The sequence below is a fragment of the Xenopus laevis genome, chromosome 5S (genome assembly GCF_017654675.1).
Source record: "Xenopus laevis strain J_2021 chromosome 5S, Xenopus_laevis_v10.1, whole genome shotgun sequence".
NCBI classification, from domain to species: Eukaryota; Metazoa; Chordata; class Amphibia; order Anura; family Pipidae; genus Xenopus; species Xenopus laevis.
Window position 1 is genome coordinate 123,963,524 of NC_054380.1, and position 16,438 is coordinate 123,979,961.

The following is a 16,438-nucleotide window of genomic DNA, read 5'->3' on the forward strand; positions in this document are numbered from 1 at the left end:
TTGTTTTTGTTTTTTTTAAATTCATGCACTTGCATATTTATTGAATTACTTATACAGGGGATCAGGGAATGTGCATTGATTTACTGGCCAGGTCAGAAGCACTTCCATTGTACTTAAACATATTATAATTTAGCCATAGGAGTGCACCCACAACCCCCTTTTTTGTATTTAAAATGCTATTAGATATGTTATGTAAAAAATGTTAAACAATTCTGCTTCCTTTTTTTTTGCCTTGTATATTTAAGGCTTGAATTGTATGTTAGTTGTTTGTTCACATTCACAAAAGCTTTGGGTATTTGACATAAGTACCTATTTTATTTAAAGGTGTAGTGACAATCTGGTATATAGTTAAATTCTTCATCAAAATATGTCTGTATGTCCTTTAGACCATTTTCCTCAATGTGACCTTTTTCTATGAAAATTGGACATGGGGCTTGTCAATCATAGTTGCAAGGTCTGAAGTTAAATTCTTGACTGACAGGAAGAATCTGGCACAGTTTAATGGTGTTGGTTTATACTACACTCAGGGGCAGATTTACTAAGAGTCAAAGTGAATTAGAGGGAATTTTCGAAGTAAAAAAATTCGAGATTTGAAGTAATTTTTTGGATACTTTGACCATCTAATAGGATACTATGACTTCGAATTTATTTTGACTTCGGTTCGAAGTAAAAATCTTTAGAATATTCAACCATTCGAGTACTGTCTCTTTAAAAAAAACTTCGACTTCAATACGTCGCCAAATTACACCTGCCGAAGTGCTATGTTAGCCCATGGGGACCTTCTACAACCATTTTCTAAGTCTTTAGAGGTCGAAGGAAAATCCTTCGACCAATCGCTTAAATCATTTTTATTCGACCGCAGGATCGCCAAAAAAAAAAACCCAAACCTGAGCAGTGCGGGAGAGCAGATTTTCAGAAAGAGTATTATTTTTTGCAGGCGTGGGTGTGAGATAAGAGAGGCTGAAAGCGGTAGTACTCACCACCTTCAGGAAGTAGTATCCTTCTCCATATTTTACTAATTTGTGATTTTGTGATTAATAGTTAGTATTGCCATCAAAGTAGAGCTCTAAGCACAAAACTAGAGCTGTCACTATCACTTTAATGGCCTGCCATTGATATGCATAGTCTTGTACTCACCATTAAACATCAAGTGAGCAAATACTGTATATTTGATAACAGGTGCAAAAAATTGACTTGTTTTTTTGTCTAAAAAAGATAGTTACAGTAGATGGTGATAGATAGATAGATAGATGATAGATAGATAGATAGATAGATAGATAGATAGATAGATAGATAGATAGATAGATAGATAGATAGATAGATAGATGATAGACCACATGACATTTTGCTGCAAGTTGAACCTACTATAATTTAATATTCTGTGTCAGTATATTTTTAATGCAATATTTTAATAATTTGCATATGTTTTATGTTTGTATGGTAAATGAAATTGTTTAACATATATAAACAACAGATGTCTGTCTTTCTAAAGCAATCTGCTGGCTGAAGTCAAATTATTAATTAAAAGACAGGGATAACACTCTAATATGTAAACAGTAGAAGTGTAAAAAAGTTGTATTTTTCTAAAACACAGTATTATAGGAAATTAAATGGAAACTTGGGTTTATCTTCTGGATAAGTGGATCTTTAACTGGAGAAGTCGCAGTGGGACTTGGGTTTTTACTATTTAATGCCAGAGAGCTGTTATCCTGTTATCTTGTTCTGTAGACTGCTGGAGGGGGTGATATCACGCCAACTTGCAGTGCAGCAGTTAAGAGTAACTGAAGTTTATTAGAGCTCAAGTCACATGACTGAGGGCACCTGGGAAACTAACAAAATGTTTAGCTCTATGTCAGATTTCAAAATTAAATATAAATATACCCTGTTTGCTCTTTTGACGGATGTCAGTGCCAAAGTTTTCTGGAGCAGCACTATTAATTGATGCATTTTGAAGAAACAAACATGTTTTCCTGTGACAGAATCCCTTTATCTAGGCCAAAATGATCTCAGGGTACCACAGTTATCCCTGAAATGCAATGACAGAAGCCAGGCACAAGGGCTGGAAACTTGCTAGTAAGGCTCACAATTGTTGTATACATAGTTACATAGTTACAATAGTTAAATTGGGTTGAAAAAAGACAAAGTCCATCAAGTTCAACCCCTCCAAATGAAAACACAGCATCCATACACACCATTTTGTTTCAGTGAAGAGTAACTGGATGTATCTGCCCACTACTTCTGTATGATCTACTGTACCTTGACTACAAGTATACTAAATCAAGTGAGAAAAACATGGCAGCTTTTTGCACCATTTGCTCCCTTCCCCACTATTTGTAAATTAGCCCTTAGAAGCACTGTCAGATAAAGACTGGTGTTTTAACCATGACTGTTCTCTGTCAGAGGTTCCTGTTTGCCATTAGGGATGTAGCGAACTGTTCGCCGGCGAACTAGTTCGCGCGAACTTCGACTGTTCGCGTCCGCCGCAAGTTCGCGAACGTCGCGCGACGTTCGCCAATAGGCGTTCGCGTCAAAATCGTTCGACCATTCGACCATTCGATCGCTAAAATCGAACGATTTTCGTTTGATTCGAACGAAAATCGTTCGATCGAACGATTAAAATCCTTCGATCGTTCGAATCGAACGATTTTCGGATGTTCGAAGTTCGCGAACAGTTCGCGAACTGTTCGCATTTTTTGCCGGTGTTCGCTAACGGCGTTCGCGAACACATACTCGGCGGTTCGCTACATCCCTATTTGCCATCAGCTTTAATATAGCAGTGCTTGAAAGTGGAGCAGTAGCCTTAGACTCTTGTACATCAGATTATATTTGATACAAGATTATGATAATATAATTTACACTGTATATAGTGTCAGGACATGGATGGGATTAGGCTGTCAAATTATGCACATTCAATGAGAATTAGCATAGTATATAAAGAAAACCAGATATGTATATCTATTCAATATCTGACTATTTGTTTGTACATTGGCTTGTTAAAGCATGATGGGGTGGAAGGGATCAGTCTGAATTTACATTTCTTGTATTTAACATAGTAGCTACAAACATATGTTTAGGTAACTGTATTTTAATTGAATCTTGATCAAAACAGTAGAGGTTTTTTATCTGCTCTGTCTTTAAAATGTCATAAAAAAGGCCACGTTACCTTTGATATGATCTTTTAGGAAGTTGTTGGCGGTGTGTATGCATTTGTGTGTGTCTGTGGTGTGTGTTTTGTGAACTGTGTAACGTAAAAGTTTTCTAGTTTAGTATTTAAATTACACTTGTAAGGTCATCTGCAAATACATGTTTAGCGTAGGGAAAAAAAAGGAAAGATGTGTAACAATGATGTATATATATTAATTGTGGATGATGGAATAAATTATTCTTAAATGAGTTGACGTATATCAATAAATACAAACCACAGCTCTATGATATTGAAAGTTAAGGGTCACATTTAGTAAAGCTATTGTTATTGCCCATTTAGTGAGCACTTGTGTCTTATGCAGACCACAGTGCTAGTGGGCATAAGGCAATCCATATCTAATGCCACAGGGTACCTTGCCCCTAAAACCTGCCTGAAACTTTATTTTTATTAGGACTATCCTTCTTTAAAAAAAATAATAACAAAAAGCACATTGTTAAAAAAACTGCTTCTAAATGGGTATTCCATGAATGAAATGAATGGGTATTTCATTCAAAACTTCAGTGTTTAGCCGCAAGAACTGTAATACCCAGGCACTGGAAATCTGAGATTCCACCCACGTTCAGTGAATGGATCTCTGAGATGGGTCACATAATGCGTATGGAGGAATTGTTGTCATATGTAAACAATAAACAACAGGTTTTTGTGAAAACGTGGGCTACCTGGGTTATGTTTCTGGAATCGGATTCTATTAAAAATATGTAATTGGACAGGAGCAACTCGGTTTCAGTAGAGATACTGAAACTATTTAGTAAAGGTAACTATAATGTATAATGTGTGGACTGGCCTAGCATACAGGATCTTTAATAATATATTTCTTTAGCAGTTATATTATATCCTTTGTTTATGATTTGATTTTTATTTTATATATGTTTATGTTCATTCTACGCCTGTCAACATGGTTTGATATATGTAGATATAATAACATTTTTGTTGTTGACTTTGAATGTGCAAATAAAAATAAAGATTATACAAAAAAAAAACTTCAGTGTTTTATTAGCCGATGACAAGAATTTCAAACCCTTAGGCTCATTATAACACCTTCCTTTCATCTATGTTTTTTTTTTACTGGCCTAGCACAGCTATTTTATGGCATGTGCACACAAATCAAAAAGTAAAAAAAACAACAAAAAACAACTTGTGTATTTAGTGCAACAATACATACATTCACATATCTAAAAATACATATCTATATATAATTATATCATATTAATCAACTGCTTGTCTTGTTATGCCCTTAATAGGTTAACTGAATACTAGCAAGCCATTTGTCTATCAAACTTCACCACAAGTTTGGTGTAAAAACTCCTATACAGTAATAACCTATTTTAGCCAGAACCTTTATCTGCCAATAAATTGCAAATATATACAGTATTTTTCTGCATCTGCCAGGCTCCCCATTGATTCATTGATTTTAATCTCTAAAGGGAGCAGAACAACCAATCAAAAATATAATAAAGTCAAAATCTGTATGTATATAGGTTGCTTTCTATTTAAAGCAAAACATATATAAATATAGCACAAAACGCTGCATGTGTATCCGATTTGTGGCACATATTGCAATTTATAAAGTGAATAAGTATACTATATTGGTCTTAGGTGCTGCCAGTCAGAGATGTTAGTATCTCTATTAATGCCGATGATGGACCAAACAATGGCTAGCAACTTGTTGCTGATCTGACAGTCCAGTAGAGGGCTAGATCGCCATGCTTTAAACAGAAGTATCATGTTAGTGATAGTAACAAGATGCTATTCAAGCATTTACTAGAGTCTAGATTAAAATATTAAAATGATGTTAATTGATAATTAGGAGACTGACCCATCGCAACTGTTTTGCTAAAACCATATAAAACAACACAGGGATAGCATGACCCTCAATATTAATTATGATCATTATATTTTAGAAGGAACTACTACAGAAATTTGATTTCTCATTATTCCTTTCCATCAAAAGTACACAACCCTGAGCTTTTAGAGGTGTTTATCCCCAACAATAATATAGGGAATAATGTACCCCTATTGTAAAATATACGAATATTAGAAGTCACTCATGAGTCTATAAAAGGCTGATGGCTGAGGAATTTCATTACTCTTGTCATGTATATAATAAAGTATCCTAAAAATATAATAAAGGGCAAACAGAAGTTGTTTATTTATTAGTGCAGGCATACTGCTTCACAAGAATGGTGGTGATTTCCATCATAGCAATTACTGACCTCAAGGTCAAATATCTGTAGTATCTATGACAACAGGGAGAGATATCAAATTATAGTTTCAGGAGTTTAAAAAGTAAGTAATCAATGCAGGACACTTTACCAAAGACAGTATTTTCGAAAGCCAATCAAATCCTAGCATAGAAAAAAAAAGAAATAGCTTATGCATATAGGAAAGAATCATTCTGGGAAGATGAAGAAGTCCAGAATCAGAGGTCACAATATGTATGTTGAAGGGAAGAAGATTACACAAACATGTACATACGACTATAAAAAAGTGAAAATATAATTTCTATAAATGATACAGACTTGAAATGGTACAGAAGCATTAAGTAAAAAGGTATAAGATACTATAAGATACCACAGCAGAATAATTTCAGACTCCTTAAATCTTGTGAGTTTTTGAACTGAACCCCTCATTCAACCTGCCCCCCCCCCCCGTCACAAGATCTGGTAATTCCATTGTTATTCCCGATGACATATATCTTATTACTGTTTAAAGCTTATTTTTTTATGATTGTTATACGGAACATGTGCCACACTTGGCTACCCTCACCAATTCCCATCACCAAAAACTACCCCTTTATTATTTATTGGAGCATGGAGCTATGATCTATACCTTTTACAGGTATGCTAACGGTTGTGTTATCTTAAAAAAAAACCTGGATTTTTGTGATGAGATTGAAGCAAAACTATATGAAAGAAAGAACAGAAAAAACAAATAGTCCTTCAATTTTTAAATTGATGTTACACCTAGATGAGGAACAAATATTTAGTTGTTTATTTTACTGCATGTAACATTTTGCAGAAAATCAACACATTAACATTAGAATTCATGAGCATCTTGCTGTTTCTCACCTTTGGAATAAATTAGTATTTGGAACAATGCATTATTACACTTTAAAGCTTAATCCTCCATATGGCCCGGCTTTCCGTATTGATAAAACAAAGGTTGTAATCTGCTCAGGCTGGGATATTGCATTCTGACTTGACATCTGTCACTAGATGTTATTACTGTCACAAAAAAGGAAATAACGGATGTTGTTGGTTTTTGTTTGGTAAATTGGTTGCGTGGTTAGATAAAATAATACTTGCAGATCTGTTTGTTTACAGTGCTCTGGTCTATGATTAATAAACAGTGATGGGTGAATTTCCACATTCCGCCATCTGCAAATTGTTTTGCGAAACTGCTGTAAAAATTTGCAGTCGAAAATATTTACTGCAGTGATCCCCATCGTTTTGAACCCTTGAGCAACATTTATAAGTAAAAAGAGTTGGGGAGCAACACTAGCATGAAAAATGTTGTTGGGGTGCCAAATAAGTGCTGTGATTGGCCATTTGGTAGCCCCTATGTGGATTGTCAACCTACATTGAGGCTCTGTTTGACAGTGCACCTGATTTTTATGCAACCAAAACTTGCCTCCAAGCCTGGAATTCAAAAATAAGCACCTGCTTTGAGGCCACAGGGAGCAACATCCAAGGAGTTGGAGAGCAACATGTTGCTCACGAGCTACTGGTTGGGGATCACTGATTTACTGCAACAAAAAAATCAATCATGTAAAAATTGTCACATGTCAAAATAATTTGGACGCTCATTGACTTTGATGCATTTGGACAAAAAAATAGCAAGGGTAAAACTTTTCGAGCACATAGAAATTGTCGCGCATCAAATTTGACTTTAATGCATTTGGACAATTTCACACTCCCTTAAGTATTGGGTGCCAGGCAGAAAGTATAAGGGAGTAAAGCAAAGGTCTTATGCTTATGACATAAAACTAGCCCAGAGACACTCCTAGGGGTAGATTTATTAAGGTTCAAATGGTAAATTCTAATTTTCCAAAAAAAATTTGTTTCAAAACACACAAATAAAAGCACACAAATGTGAGATTTATCACAGCTCAACCACGGAAACAGTTTTAATTTGAATATTCGTCATCTGAATTCTGCCAAGTTAATTTACAAGTCAATGGCAGAGGTCTGTTGAACCATTTGAAAATGTTAATTGCCTTCCTGACATTCAAATTTTTTTTTCAGAGGAAAACTCGACTCAAATTTGATTAAAATTTTTGGGTGAGGACTATTCGATCGTAGTTTTTCATAAATAACCTCCCATTCGAGTTATGAGTACAATCAAATTTATTAGAGTAAAAAAAAAATTCACATAACTTTGAAATTCAAACTTTGATAAATAACCTCCCTTGTATTAATCAGTACATTGTAGTTATGATATACTTAAAGTCTCCTGTAATGGGTTTACCCTACTGAGCACAGTGTATGTTACTTTATCCTCAAAGCCATGCCATTGAATTCTTTAATTAATGAACTGCTTACTCATTTGCACTAAAGACTTAAATAAATGTATCAACCAATCTTCAAAATACATCTGCTGTACAAAATGTCCTGTGCTTAAGCTGAAAAACAAATTGAAATAATACAACCAATATAGGCTGGGAGTTTGCTTATAAACCTTAAATCAGGATTTGGAACTTACCTGATTTCAATGCTTGTTCAATCCATCTTACTTATTTAATACATTTGCATTTTAGTAACAACTTATCAAAGTCCTCTTTAATCCTTTTGCTGCCAGCCAATTTGGCTAATTTGGTACTTTTATTGCCAGACCGTTTTTGAACATTTTGTACTCTTTCAATTTAAGGGCCATTCCTGAGGGGGGTCTTAGTTTACCCAGGAAAACAATATTTTATTTTTTTCAAGACAACCTGCTTTCAAAATATGCTTTTGGTGTAATTCCTCTTCTGTAAAATGATATAGGCTTCTAAGTATGTAATACAATTATAATATATATAATACACTTCCAAATTTCTAAAACACCACTCCACAAAATGGCATGCTTCTGATTTCAAGGCCAAACATTCCATTAACAGTAGGTTTACTCTAAAAAAACTACACATTATATATAAATATATTGGAGTAAATACATCTATGTATTTCAAAGCACCAAGTTGCAATTCTTTCCTAAAGTTATAATTTTTTTTTATAGAAATTGGTGAATTAATTGAGAAATTACCTCAAAGCATCCAAACTACAGCATCATATCTTCCACATGCGAAATAGGGCATATGAATTTTCTCAGCTGTCTTTTTACCTTCTGTGAACAAAGTCCCCTGAGACCCTAACAGTACAAAGACCCCCCCAAAACCATATTTTTTTGGAAAGCACACATTCTGGTGAATCCAAAACAGGTAATTATGTATTTTTACTCCAAACTACCAAACTGCAAAGCTATGCATTTCTGAAAACCACCAAAAACTATTGCAATTGGTCTCATTTATCTCACCCAATTTCTTACATATAATTTGAAAATTCCCTAAATATTGATGCCAAGGGTCTACTAAACAGTTTGATGCCCAATGTGCATAGGTATACAAAAGCAGCTGGCTTGTATGGACCCCAAATGAAAATAATGCATAAAAATTTTCTCAGCTGTCTTGTGCCTTATGTGAACAAAGCCACTGACTGAGTATTATGTGCCACAAGACACTCCTAACAGCACAAAGACCCCCCAAAAAAAGTATGTGTGTTTGTGCACGCATGTGTGTATACTTCTAAAAGGTGTGTGAATGTGTGGATATGAGTATGAAAGTGTGTAAATATGTGCAAAAGTGTGCAAAAAAATCTATAAAAGAAAAAATAAAGCAAACTTTAGTAAAATGTGTATTGTGTATGTGTACATGCACGTATGTGTGTGTAAATCTGTGCATAAGTGTAAAAAAAGGCTACTTACCATTCTAAAGACCATGAGGGTCCTTGGCAGCCATAACAGTCCATGCAGCAGGAAGTCACATGCTGGCTGAAAGAGGCAGAGGACAAGCAGACATTGCATTTTTTCTGCATTTTGACGGTGGGCCCTGTGACAATCACCTCGCAGGACCCACATGGCTTATCCCTCCACTCCACCCTGGCTCAGTGCCTGAGGGGTTGGGAGCTCTCTGGAGCCTCCTGCACCAGTGGCCACTAGTGCAAAGAGGAGCCCTTTCCAGCCAAGAACATAGGCACTATGTGCTTGGTAGTTGGGGCTTAAGTTCTTGGCAGGTAAAGGGTTAAAGTTTAAAGGCAATGCATTCCAACATTTTCATCATCACTGCCCAACTGGAAGACTACATAAAGCAAAATGCCTTTTATGTAATCTAATTTTTTTGTCAATTTCCTTTTCTGTTCTTTGTCGTTCTTATTCTGAATCCATTTTGCTTATTTCAGTTACTGATAGGAACACACTTGATTATAATTTGTACAGTATTCAGTAGTGAGTTAAGTCATGCTTAGATCAACAATCTTCTTCTCACAGCAGAAATGATTGCCTAACAACCATAAATCAAGAACATTCCTGGCAGCTGGGGAATGTTTAGCACCAGCCGTGATAGTGCTGAAAATTGGAAACAGAACTGGTTGTTGAAATGAAATGCTTGTATCAGTATGTTAAGCATGTACACCGAGATCTTTGCAGTACTTGTCGAAAACAAGGATAACCATCCTGGTGCAGAATGGCTGCCAGATGTTGCAGAAATATCTTCCCATTGCTGTTGTAGAGAAATATTGTCAAAAGCATCTTCACCCGATGTCTGCACCTACAGCATGTGTGCATTTCTCCTCATTCAGCAGAATTTTCATGAGACGTCACGTGCCGTGATGGTATTTTATTTTTTTTGTGCTTCTTAAGACCAATCTAATCTGTCTAAAGCAAAACAATCACTCTTGACATTCTTCACCAACACTAACTTAAAGGGATACTGTCATGGGAAAAAGATTTTTTTTTTTTTTTTTTCAAAACAAATCAGTTAATAGTGCTGCTCCAGCAGAATTCTGCACTGCAAACAGATTTTTTTTTATATTCACATGACCAGGGGCAGCTGGGAAATTGACAAAATGTCTAGCCCCATTTCAGATTTCAAAATTGAATATAATATTTGCTCTTTTGAGAAATGGATTTCAGTGCAGAATTCTGCTGGAGTAGCACTATTAACTTTTTTCCGAAGACAGTATCCCATTAATTACTGGTCACTTTTCTCCAATTGTTCTATGTACACATTCATTAATGCCTGTTTGCTGCTAGAGGTGGCTTGCTCCTGCTGCCCCCCCACTTACCTTTGCTGCCGGGGGGGTCCAGGGAGGTTGGGGAGGTCCATGGTGCTAGCGCAGAGAAGCGCAATTGCGCTCTCTGTGCTAGCTAGAATAGTCAAATTAGAAAACTGGAAATGCTGTTCTTAAATTTACCAGGAGCCCATTTTTGCCACCCCTGGTAACTAGTGGGGCACTACCATCTGGTGCAAGTTTCTCAACTCTTCTCATTGGTGCAATGCCCCTGCTCCTGCACTTCCAACTGGTTGCCAATGCATCTATCCTGCTTCTTCTGATGAATGGTGTGTAGCTGTGTCTGAAGATGCCAAGGGGACTTGGAGCAACAACTACCCGGGACCTGGCAGTAGTTCCATGTTTCCCACAGCAGGTTGGGTCAATATGTGCACCAAATTTGTGCCCAATGAATCAGAACACCATTTTAAACAGGTACTCCAGAGAAAAATTCAGTATTTTGAGTAATGTTGAGCAAACTTTTTCCCCCACAGAAAACAATTTTCACGCAACTAAAAAATCTGACTTAATGCGCTGCACCGTGCAACAACATTTTTTTGATACCCATAGACTTCAATGCATTTTGCCAAATTTTTGGAAAATTGAAAGGGTTGAAAGGGGTCACATTTACCCATCACTAATATTGAGTAAAAAACATGGTGATTTAATCAGAAATTGCACTTGACACAATGCACTCACATTCATATGTGACCTTCTTTTTGTTTTTCTTGTGTGATAGAATAAAACATATTTGACACATTGCCTAGTGGGTGCAGACATGGTCTGATTATTGGGTAAATGGTCTGAAATGAAAGAATCTTTAATGGAAAGACAACAGAAATGTAAAGTCTTCATACAACATGCATCACCTGTACATGGCACAATTTTCCACAGAATATATATGCTTTTAGTATCTTGATAAGTGAAAACACATTAGTCAAATATGTTACTGATGCATCTGGAACACATTAACACACTCGAGCTGAAATGGATGGTGTTTGTGTGTAACAAAAGCATCAATATGTTCTGCTGTTACACCTTTTATCTAATTCTGTGTTTCAGTGCTAGTAATAAACATATAGTAAGACACTATTTTTTGTGTCAATGGACCACAGTGGCCTTGTTGAACTGAAAAAATACAGTATACTGAGCTGTCTGCTTCCATTTAAAAAGAATGTTAAAAAAAATCTTTAACCACATTGGACCACTCTCACACTTTCCAGAGCTGAACTTTCCAGTGCATCCGCATCAGGCTCCCGAGATTTAAAAATCAATAGGCTAGTAATAAATCATAGCAAAACGGTGCAACTTATATATAATATTATAGCCAGAGCAGCCAAGTGTATATTGGTTCTATAATTCTTGTAAGCTGTTTTTATTCAGTGATTCCAAGATGTGAAATCACACTTATAAATCAGTGTTAATTATGGTGTCATAATCTTCTTATAGTAAATGTACACCAAGTTCTTAATTTAAATTGCAGGAAATTGTTTTTCCAGGATTCTGTAAAATGTATGTTTAGGTGTATTTTTTTTAATCCTGAGCAATATAAATTCAACTGAAGTAGTTGTCCCTTCATTAAGTTACAATGTCAGATTAGTTTTCAACTAGTCACAATATTTAAGCCATTTAATTCTCTTTTTTAACTTAAGCAACTTTATTTATTTGCATATGTATTTATTTCATACATTAGATAATGGCTTTGCTATTTTGATTAATAATGATTTCTCTCAATTGGCATTAAACCTTCTTTATCATTATTGTCCTCATTTATTTTTATCATCTAGTGCAGGGGTAGGCAACCCACGGCTCCGGAGCCTCATGCGGCTCTTCATCCTGCTTGATGCGGCTCGTTCTTGTGGCTTTGCCTGTCACGTTGTGTATACAGCCCTCGCACCTGCTGGCGGCTTCTTGAGCGTGCGACCGCGGTAGGCTAACGGTTATCTTACCGCGGTCGCACACTCAGGAAGCCGTCAGCAGGTGCAAGGGCTGTATAGACGTCCCAGGAGTGATAGGCAAGACCAAGCCGCAGCAAGATGCTTCATCATGGTGCTTACCGCGGTCACACACTCAAGACAAGAGAGGGAAGATCAGCATGGAGCTTCAGAAAAAGAATCCACATTAAACAGATGAGAACACTAGCATTTAAAAGGGCTAGTCAGTGTTTAATTTATTTCAAAGTAGGCCTACACATACACACTGCACTTCTGTTTGTTGTATTCTGTTGTTGTAACAGTTAAAATTAAAAAAAAGGATAAAACTTCTAAAAGTTTAGAAACTGTGTTAAGTTTTGCGGCTCCAGACTCTTTTTCTTTAGTTGAAGATGGGGCAAAATGGCTCTTTAGATAGTAAAGGTTGCTGATGCTGACCCCTGATCTAGTGTCAGCAAGTTATGCAGTGTTACATAATAAAAAAGGAATCAGAGGGTCTGTCTCACAAGAGGTTCTTTAGAAAGCTCCAGTTGGAGTCTTCCAGTTGTATATGAATTAGTTAATATTCAAGGTAACTCTTGGATGAGCAGGTTGGTTCTGGTGGCACCTTTTTCTGCAGTTCCCACAGGCCTCTCAGCTCTCTGGAATTTGTCTATACTTTTACATGTACTTGCAACTATACCCATATCTATCTTAGCACCAAAACCCACTGAAAAACTGGCAAGGTAGCTGCATTGTTGCCCAAGCTGTCTTCTGTTGTACAAGTCTTGATGAAACAGCTTCTGTCTGTTCATTGATGGCTAGTTTTGATCTTTTCTTGAATTTTGGATTTTGAATATATTCAACTGCCCTTCACTCTAACTGGAGTTCAGATTTTGACTATTGTTGCCCACCATTGTCCCTTTGAGCTGGATTATGGATGGCATAGACTTCCACTACTGCTGCTACATGTAAGGGTACCTGGTGGTCTAGTGGGGCAGCAGTCCCACCACTCACCGTTCAGGCATGCTACTCTTTCTGACATGCCTCCTGTCCTTTCCTGTGTGGCTCTCCCAGGTTTCTGGTGTTTACGTCAGAAACCCAGGAGTTTGAGTAGCCGTGGGCTCCTACCAAAGCAAAAAACGACATTATAGGCAGAGTCATGAGTGAGACCGGGAGATTAGTGTTTGTTCTAGGTTTTGGGATATCATACATTACACTACATTTCTCTGGTCGCCTAAGTGAGTTTTTGTAGGTGTCACCATTGAAGATATTTATCAAAAACATATTTCTCAAAAAAAGTGAAAACATGCTCTCCCATATAGCATTTTAGTGGTATGTTTGTCATAATGTGAAAAGAGGAGAAGTCATTGTTCAGTCTTTAAAAAGAAGACCCTAAAATTCCAACCCATGTTAATAGTGTACTGGGTAAATGCTTAAATTGTAATGGCATTTCAAATTAATACATTGATTGGCTATCTTTCTATGTAGAATGTTGTCCAAATTGAGGTTATCATATACTGTACAGTCTGCAAACATTGGCACAAACATTAGCATGACAGTGTATCAGTGTATGGGAGCTCATAAGCCCAAGGAAAAAATTGTCTGAAAGATAATTATGTAAAATAAAAACAGCTTCTTTGATATGCTAATGCTTATTCAGATTCCACTTATTGCTTATGAGCTATACATATTTTAACCTATATACTGATTGTACAAGGGTTGCACTGTATATCAAGAATTGTATCAAATGCACTTTAATTATTGAAATAATGTAGTAAAAGTAATAAACTATAGCAACCAATCTGATGTTTACTTTCAGACAGGTAACCATTGATACCTAATTACTAACAGGTACTAGTACAACTTGGCCAAATTGTTTACATTGTCCCCTCAATTTACATTCACAGCTCTTCTCTAGAACCCACTTACTTCTCTAGAACTAACCCAAGCTGTCACATCTCAGGGATATCAGATCATGTGACAAAGAGACTACTGCTTATGTCTAGTTATGGATAGAAACCTATAACTAGACATGAGCAACATTATAAAGAATTAAGAAACTTTTAGAGATGCATTCAGTGTCGAGTGTTTTAAACGGTGGGGTTAACTTACCCAGTAAAAAGGGGGGTCCAGGTGCTCAAGCCCCAGACCTTCAGCTCAGGGAGGCAAATACTGCAATTAGTTAATGATGGGCTGGCAAAAAACATCACAGCAAGCCTTACACGTTTCGTGCCTTAGGGGAACTTAGTCATAGGCTGAATAGACAATGGACCATGTAGTCATATTTAAATGAAAAGTGACCAATCACAAACATGTATTCAACCGCCAATCCAAAGAAGCAGTAATTGGAAATGGACCATTCAGAAACATTTTTAGAAACGCCAATCCAAAACATTGTTACAAATTAGGTACAACCATCAGTTAGCTCATACATACAATTTCAAGTGCAAAAATGTAGCAGTTAAATAGCATAAATATAGTTTAAACTGGGTGACAAAGTGCACATTTTAAAATAGTATTTATAGTAAATATTGTTTTAAACAAAGTACGAGACATTATATTCCAAGTTCATTCCAAGTGGCTGTCTAGTTTCCAAGAAGAATATCCACTTTGCTTCTTGTTTTAGAAGTTTGTCTAGAATGCTCCCACCTCTAATATGTGGGGAGACCTTCTCTATACCAGTTGCAGAAAAGTAAATAAGGGATCTGTTTGTACATGTAGCAAAGTGTCTAGCTACAGTAGTGGAACTATTTGGATCTTGTATAATACGTATATGTTCCCTAATTCTCTTTTAATGTACGACTTGTTTGTCCAACATATTGTTGCTGCCATTTTTTTACACGTGATGATTTATACAACATTCTTGAAGTTACAATTGATATAATGTCTAATATTATATGTTTTATTGGATACAGAAGACGAAAAGGTAGTGGTTCTATTGATATAATTACATGTAATGCATCTATGGGCTCCACATTTAACATACCCTTTGTATTCAGCCAAGTATTGTGAGTAGGTTCAGAACTCTGTATAAGGCTTGGAGATAACAAATCTCCTATATTTTTGGATCGTCTAGAGACAAAATGGCATTTTGATCCTAAATTTTTATCTAATATCGGATCAGTACGAAGAATAGGTAAATTCTTATCGATAATACGCTATATGTCAAGACACAAGACAACATTTCAGAATTATTCACCATTTGTTTATTGGATTCAATGGGTGTAAGGCGGTTGGTTAGATTACAATCAGGCCTGGCGTTATATTTCTTAAATAGACCATATCGTTTTTTGTGTAAGGCTTTTTAAAAGGCTACTCTCGAATTTTCCATAGTCTGAAGAACTGGCTATACGGTATGCTCTTAATAAGATGGTCTGTATGGGAAGACCGAGCATGTAAAATTGTGTTACCTGCACAATCTTTTTGATAAAGTGTAGAAGAGACATTATCATTGAATTCAAAAGTAAACTTTAAATTTAAATCATTACCGTTAATATGGGAAATTAATTCTTGAAAAACTGCCTGACCAAGCTAGTAAAATATCATCTCTATCATAATAGATGATAGATTCTTTGTGTTTGCATCATGAAAAATGACCTGATCCTCTCACCAACCAAAATATATGTTTGCAAAGGAGGGAGCAAACTTTGCACCCATTTCTGTGCTGCAACATTGAAGATAATATTTTTGATCAAAAAGAAAATAATTGTGTGTGAGCAAAAACAAAATAGAATCCAAAATAAAAATAATCGTGTTATTGTCATAAAGACTGTATCGATAAAGGTGATACATAATGGATGTGATGCCTAGATTATGAGGTATAGATTATGAGGTAAAATAGAGTATAATGAGTTAAAAGCCAGGTTGCCAATTGAATTGTTCAAAAATATGTAACACATGACTGCTAACTCTCAAATAGCTTGGTAGCCTTAAAACTAGAGGTTGTAGGAAATGATCTATTAGTTTGCAAAGCCTTTCACCCAAAGAACTGATCCCTGCAACAATCAGTCTACCCAGAGGTC